This window comes from Apteryx mantelli, chromosome Z, assembly GCF_036417845.1.
Source record: "Apteryx mantelli isolate bAptMan1 chromosome Z, bAptMan1.hap1, whole genome shotgun sequence".
Taxonomy (NCBI): Eukaryota; Metazoa; Chordata; class Aves; order Apterygiformes; family Apterygidae; genus Apteryx; species Apteryx mantelli.
In genome coordinates this window covers 61,679,482-61,685,674 of record NC_090020.1, presented here as the reverse complement: position 1 = coordinate 61,685,674, position 6,193 = coordinate 61,679,482, and the positions used below count along the sequence as shown (strand labels likewise).

General features: G+C 38.6%; 1 long non-coding RNA gene across 1 annotated transcript; it reads right to left on the bottom strand.

Moving 5' to 3' along the window:
- Positions 1-1,227: 1,227 nt before the first annotated feature.
- LOC136995333 (uncharacterized) lies at positions 1,228-3,741 on the bottom strand. The gene is made up of 2 exons (XR_010886900.1): positions 3,250-3,741; positions 1,228-1,834 (listed from the first exon to the last, which is right to left on the bottom strand). It is a non-coding gene; the product is annotated as an uncharacterized lncRNA (long non-coding RNA).
- Positions 3,742-6,193: the final 2,452 nt, after the last annotated feature.

The window sequence follows — 6,193 nt, the reverse complement described above, 5'->3', positions numbered from 1 at the left end:
AATAAACAAAACTCCTTGCTTTCCTACAGTTTACAGATGCATCAGACAAACGGGATGGGAGAAAGCATATCTGACTATTAAGCTGCATGTATTCAGGCCACAGGACAGACTTTATCTTTGCATGGGGTTCCTGAGAATTTTGGAGCTGACTAAAAATATAGTCATTTTCTCATGTATAGGACCGCAAACATGTAGAAAGCTTCCAAAGTATGGTTTGTTCAGATCCCTCTTGTCCTGACGTTCAGCCTTGTAAGGGTTTATTCTTTAGATGACAAAGACATTGGACTTTCACTTTTGGATCTGAACTTCCAAGGTTCAGATCACTTCACTTCTTCTTCCAGGTAAAAAATATAGAGCTAGAAAGCTCTGGGAAAAGATCTGATGAAGGTGATTTGTGGAATATGATGGATCACAGGCTCAAACAAAGGCAACAGGGAAAGAATGAATGAACAGGGACTGTTTAATTGAAAGAGTGAAACAAGAAATGTATGTAAACCTGCAAAGGGAATAAATTCTTCATATCCCTAATGAACTGGAAAGAAATAATGGATTTAAATTCCATCAAAGGGTATTCCAACTAGGAAAAAATTGCTAAGGAGAGTGGAATAATCAGATTGCCTGGGGATGGCATGGAATCTCCATCAGCAGGTGTGTTTCTGGACAGGTTAGACAAATATCTCCTATGAATAGCTGTTCCTGCCTTAGGATAATAAATACACTAGGTGACCTTCTAAAGTCCCTTTCAGTTTTAATTATCTAAGTTTTCAAACAGACAGACTTCCTAAGGAAACAAGTTTTCTAGGATTGTGCTGTTTGTGTCACATTTACTTAACAGATCATGTAATAGACCAGTGGAAAGCTTTAACAAAGCTAACAGTTCCTTTATCCCTCACTAAGATTTTGCACAGAAAGAAATGGGAAATAAAGCTCTGTTTGCTTCACTGCTCCCTTTTTTCTTCCCAGTGGTTTGCAGGTTCTTTAGTGATGTATCACAGAAAGATCAATAAGGAACAGGGACCCTCTCAACTCATTTTCATCCCGTGGTCAAAGCCTTTCTAAGCCCAGCCAATGACAAGTATCAAACAGGGATTGGGTAGCCTCCCTATTGGGTCAGCTCTCAACTTGAATGGCTTCAAAACTTCTTTACAATGTTTCCTGTCATCGTTAGTGTCTGTTAAAATTTGGTCCTTGTGGGTGTTGCCCGTAAAGAAACACATAACTACGAAAGCAGTTATATGCGGTGCTTTATCCAGGGCCCGGGGTCTCAGGGACTCATGTCCAAAGCTGAGAATCCCAACCCCCGTTTACCTTGGTTACATATTTATAGTGTTTGGTTATATAACACTATTTGAATACAATCAACATAGTTGCTAAGTTAGATATTTGATTTATAGTGTTTGGTTATATAACACTATTTCAATACAATCAACAGAGTTGCTATAGTATTCGGTTACTTAACATAATCAACAGAATTGCTAAGTTACACGATTGTTTCCCATTTACGGTTTCTTCAGTTACCGTTGCCAAGATTCGCTTATCATTTACCTAGTTCATCAGACCGTACAGTTACTCAACACCTGTGATTATACTTTCATGCGAGAATCCCAAGTATAGCCTATTTTAATCAATATAATGTAACAATTCCCCCCTTTGAAAATACTTCAAGTCTTCCAGACTGCAAGGATTTTCATCTTCGGTTCCCCACATTTCTTCGTTCCAGGGGTGATTGTCTTGAGCTGGTGATTATAGCTGGTTCAAGATCTTCATATCGCGGTGGCAATTCATGAGTCTTCCTGGTAACGGCTTTTAAAATTTTTCCCAGGCGTTGCCGTTCCTTAGTAACAATATTTTGAATCAAACGCAACACTCCCATAATAGCTAACATAATAATTATAATTATTATACACCATTGAATTAAAGATGCTACCCAACCAGAGATGTTCAATCCAAATGACTTTGCTAAAGCAGCAACCCAATTATGGGTACTTTCTTCTCTTTCTTCCTCAGCTACATGTTCAATTTGTGTTAGCTGAGACAAATCACGTTCTACTGCGGCTGTAACATTCGGAATATGTACACAACAATGATCAATCTTGTCTCGTAAATAACCACATACCCCATGTTCTTTTAGTAACAGCATATCTAATGCCATTCTATTTTGCAGGGTCATTTTTGTGGTTGCCTGTAATTGTAAGTTTATTTCCTTAAATCCTTCTTTAGTCACTCTTGCTAGCCTTTCCGTTTGTCCTAACAACCGGTACAACATTTCTCTATTCCGATAAGTACTAATTGGAGCAAACAATGATTCTAAAGCCCAACCTAACTTCACACCGGATGATGGTTCTTGCCAATCATCATCATCCTTTATTTCTCTCTTCATTATCCGTAAATTTTCTAATCTACCCTTAAATGGCGCTTTCTTCCAAATTGGGCAAAGAGTTGGTAACCCTAAAGTTATTTCAGTCACCAACCCATCCAAGGGGAGGTGAGTCGTCCATTGTCCATCACTTGTAACCCAAACTAAATTTCCTATGCTCCTGATCGTAGTTCTACAATCTATTCTCACTCCGAATTGTATTACAGGTTCACTCATTGAGTATTTAATTCCTCTACAGGCACAACCTGTCCTTAATGCAAGGACCACAGGTGGAAAGGTAACTTCACTTTCGGGGTGTCACAAGTGTATACTTTTGTACAGTTCTAGACTGGGTGTTTTTCAGCTAACTTTCTTTTGCATTAGATTTTCTTGTGTTTCCTGTTGTGGCGCCTGGATTATTTGTATTGGTTGCATTTCATCTTTTTCCAAATCTTTTAACTCTCTCCTGGCTCTGTTTCTTTTCTGCATAGGTTCTGATTTTGCAGTAACCTCTAATGCCCTTTTTCCATAATCAAAACTCTCTTTAATCCAAACAATACAGGTGTAGTTTCCTACATCTGTCTTACTTACATTTCGCAATGATAAAATCATAGTACCCCTTCGTGTATCACTATCCCATCGGATTGTAAACCCAGTTGACAATTTGGACTCATTCTTCTGCCAATAGCAACTAATGTCTTGGATTGAACTTCCCATATCTCCAACAAAATCACAAGTCAAATTTACATCCATTCGTTCTTCTATATGTACAGTAGCATATGTATGTATTATTTGAGCGAAACCATTACTTAATCCTACCCAGCATAGTATTACCAAGACGTAAATCTCAGTTTTGTAGGAGTGATCATTTTTACCCCCCATTGTGATGGTACCTTCTTCACTCTGGTATAATGAATCCAATTATCAATTCCTGCTACTTTCACAGCGGTAAATGTTATCAATAGTACCAAATAAGGTCCATGCCACTGTTCCTTTAAAGGCTCCGTTTGCCAATTTCGAACATACACTTGGTCTCCTGGTTGAATATCATGCACCGGATTATTCTTTAAACATACTGGACACTTCGCATTCACCCCTTTTGCTATTGTTAACATTTGTGCAGATATAATGCTCCGCTTTAAAAACTGCACCAATGCTTCTGCTCCCCAATGGCATTTATTATGTTCAGTTTGTATTATTCGTTTCATAATTGTAGCAGGCACTACTACTTGTCCATTACCTGTTACATACCATCCATGTAAATTCTTCTGTGCCTTTACCAAATCGGCTAATTTTTCATCTTCTTGGGTATAAAAGGGATTTACAGAGAGATGAGCAGTAATCGGGCTTACCTTAGTAGGTATTAGAGCTAATTCAGTCCATACTTGCCGTGCAGCAATTTTGGCTGCCTGGTCTGCCTTCATGTTTCCTTGTGCCACATCGCTGTCATCCCTCTGATGTCCTCGACAATGCATTACAGCCACTTGTTGAGGTAGTAACACAGCCTCTAATAACTGTAAGATCTCGGTTCGATATTTAATAATACTACCTTGAGCCATCAACAATCCTCTTTCCTTCCACAAGGCTCCATGTATATGTATTATTCCAAAAGCGTATTTAGAATCTGTCCAAATATTCACTCTCTTATCCGTACTCAGTATTAAAGCCCGAATTAGAGCGACCAGTTCTGCCTTTTGCGCTGACGTTACTGGCATTAATGCCTTTGCTTCAATTACTTCAAGCTTAGTAACCACAGCATATCCAGAATATCGTGTTCCATTCTCAACAAAGCTGCTACCGTCTGTAAATAATGTCCAATCAGGATTTACAAGGGGAATATCTTTCAGATCTACCCTACTGGCGTAAGTTTGTTCGATCACCTCAATACAATCATGTTCCAGCTCGCCTTCCTCTATTTTGCTACCTAAAAATTCAGCGGGATTCAAACATGTTGTTATCTTTAAAAATATATCATCCTGTTCTCTCAATATTGCTTGATATTTCAACATTCTACTGGATGACAACCAATGACCACCCTTTTGTTCCAAAACTGCAATCACCATGTGGGGCACAAATACTTCCATTTTTGTTCCCAATGTCAATTTTCTAGCTTCTTGGACTAACATTACAGTAGCAGCCACTGCTCGGAGGCAAGAAGGCCATCCGGCACTTACCATATCCAACTGCTTGGAAGAATAGCCCACCGGTCTCTTCCATGATCCAATTCGTTGAGTTAAAACTCCAAGCGCTAGTCGTTGCCGCTCATGTACAAAGAGTTGAAATGTTTTTGTCAAATCAGGCAATCCTAATGCTGGGGCTTCTTGCAGAGCCTGTTTTAAGTCTTGAAAAGCCCTTTTACACTCTAAACTCCAAACTAATTGTGGCTCTTTTAAAGCTTCATACAGTGGTTTGGCTAACAGTCCATAATTCAAAATCCAGAGTCTGCACCACCCTGTCATTCCTAGAAAAGTTCGTAACTCATGCAAATTTCTAGGTTCAGGGATGGCACAAATCGCTTGTATTCTGTCCACCCCCAACCGTCTTTGTCCTTGGGAAATTTCACATCCCAGATATATCACTTTTTCCTGGGCAATTTGGGCTTTTTCCTTAGAAACTCGATAACCGCTCTGTCCCAGTAAATTTAATAACGCAACTGTAACAGTAATGCAGTTTTCATACCTTTCTGTCGCCACGAAAATGTCATCCACATATTGCAACAATAAGTATGCTTCTGATGGTAATTGAAAATATCCTTGCTCCTTCCAATCCTCCAGTTCTCGTGCCAGTTGATTCCCAAATATTGTAGGACTATTTTTGAAGCCTTGTGGTAACCTGGTCCAGGTCAGCTGTCGTTTTCTTCCTGTATCCGGATTTTCCCATTCAAACGCAAATAATTTCCTACTTTGTAATGCCAATGGGATGCAGAAGAAAGCATCTTTTAAATCAATTACAGAAAAGTATCTAAATTGTTCTGCCACAGATGTTAACAATGTATAAGGATTTGCTACTACTGGATGTATATCTTTAACTATTTCATTTACAGCTCTTAAATCTTGAACTAACCTATAATCTCCGTTAGGTTTTCTTATAGGAAATATTGGTGTATTATATTCAGATTCATATTCTTCTAACACATTGTGCATCAAAAATTTTGCAATTAATGGTGCTACCCCTTTCCTAGCTTTTAACTGTATAGGATATTGTCTAACTCTTACCGGTTGGACACCTTCTTTCAATTCTACTATGACAGGTTTTGCTGCTTTTGCTAATCCCGGTATTTGTGTCTCCCATACCCATGGTACTACAGCGTTTTCTACCTCTATTGGTATTGTTGTATTAGCTATTTCTTTTACTATAAATATTCTAGCTATTTCTTCCTCAGGTATCTGCAACTTAGCTTTTCCATTTTCAAATATTATTTTAGCATTAAATCTTGACAATAAATCTCGTCCTAACAAAGATGTAGGACAATCCGGTACATAGAGAAATTCATGATCTAATTCTTTACCCCTAAAATTTAGATGCAATGGCCGCAGAAAGGGCCGTTGTTCTGTTTTTCCTGTAGCTCCTACCACAGTTATCATCGTATCTCCTATCTTTCCTAAACAAGTATTTAAAACAGAATAAGTTGCCCCAGTATCTACCAATAATTGTTTCTCTTCCCCATCAATTTCCATTGTCACTTTTAATCCATCATCTAGTCAGCTAATATATTGCCCCAAATGTCCTAACATCATTGTTTCTGCCATTGGTGTTCCTCCTACTGAAGTCTGCTGGGCCAAATTCATTTTCACTGGGCACTCATTTTTCCAATGTCCCTGTTGTCTGCAAAACGCA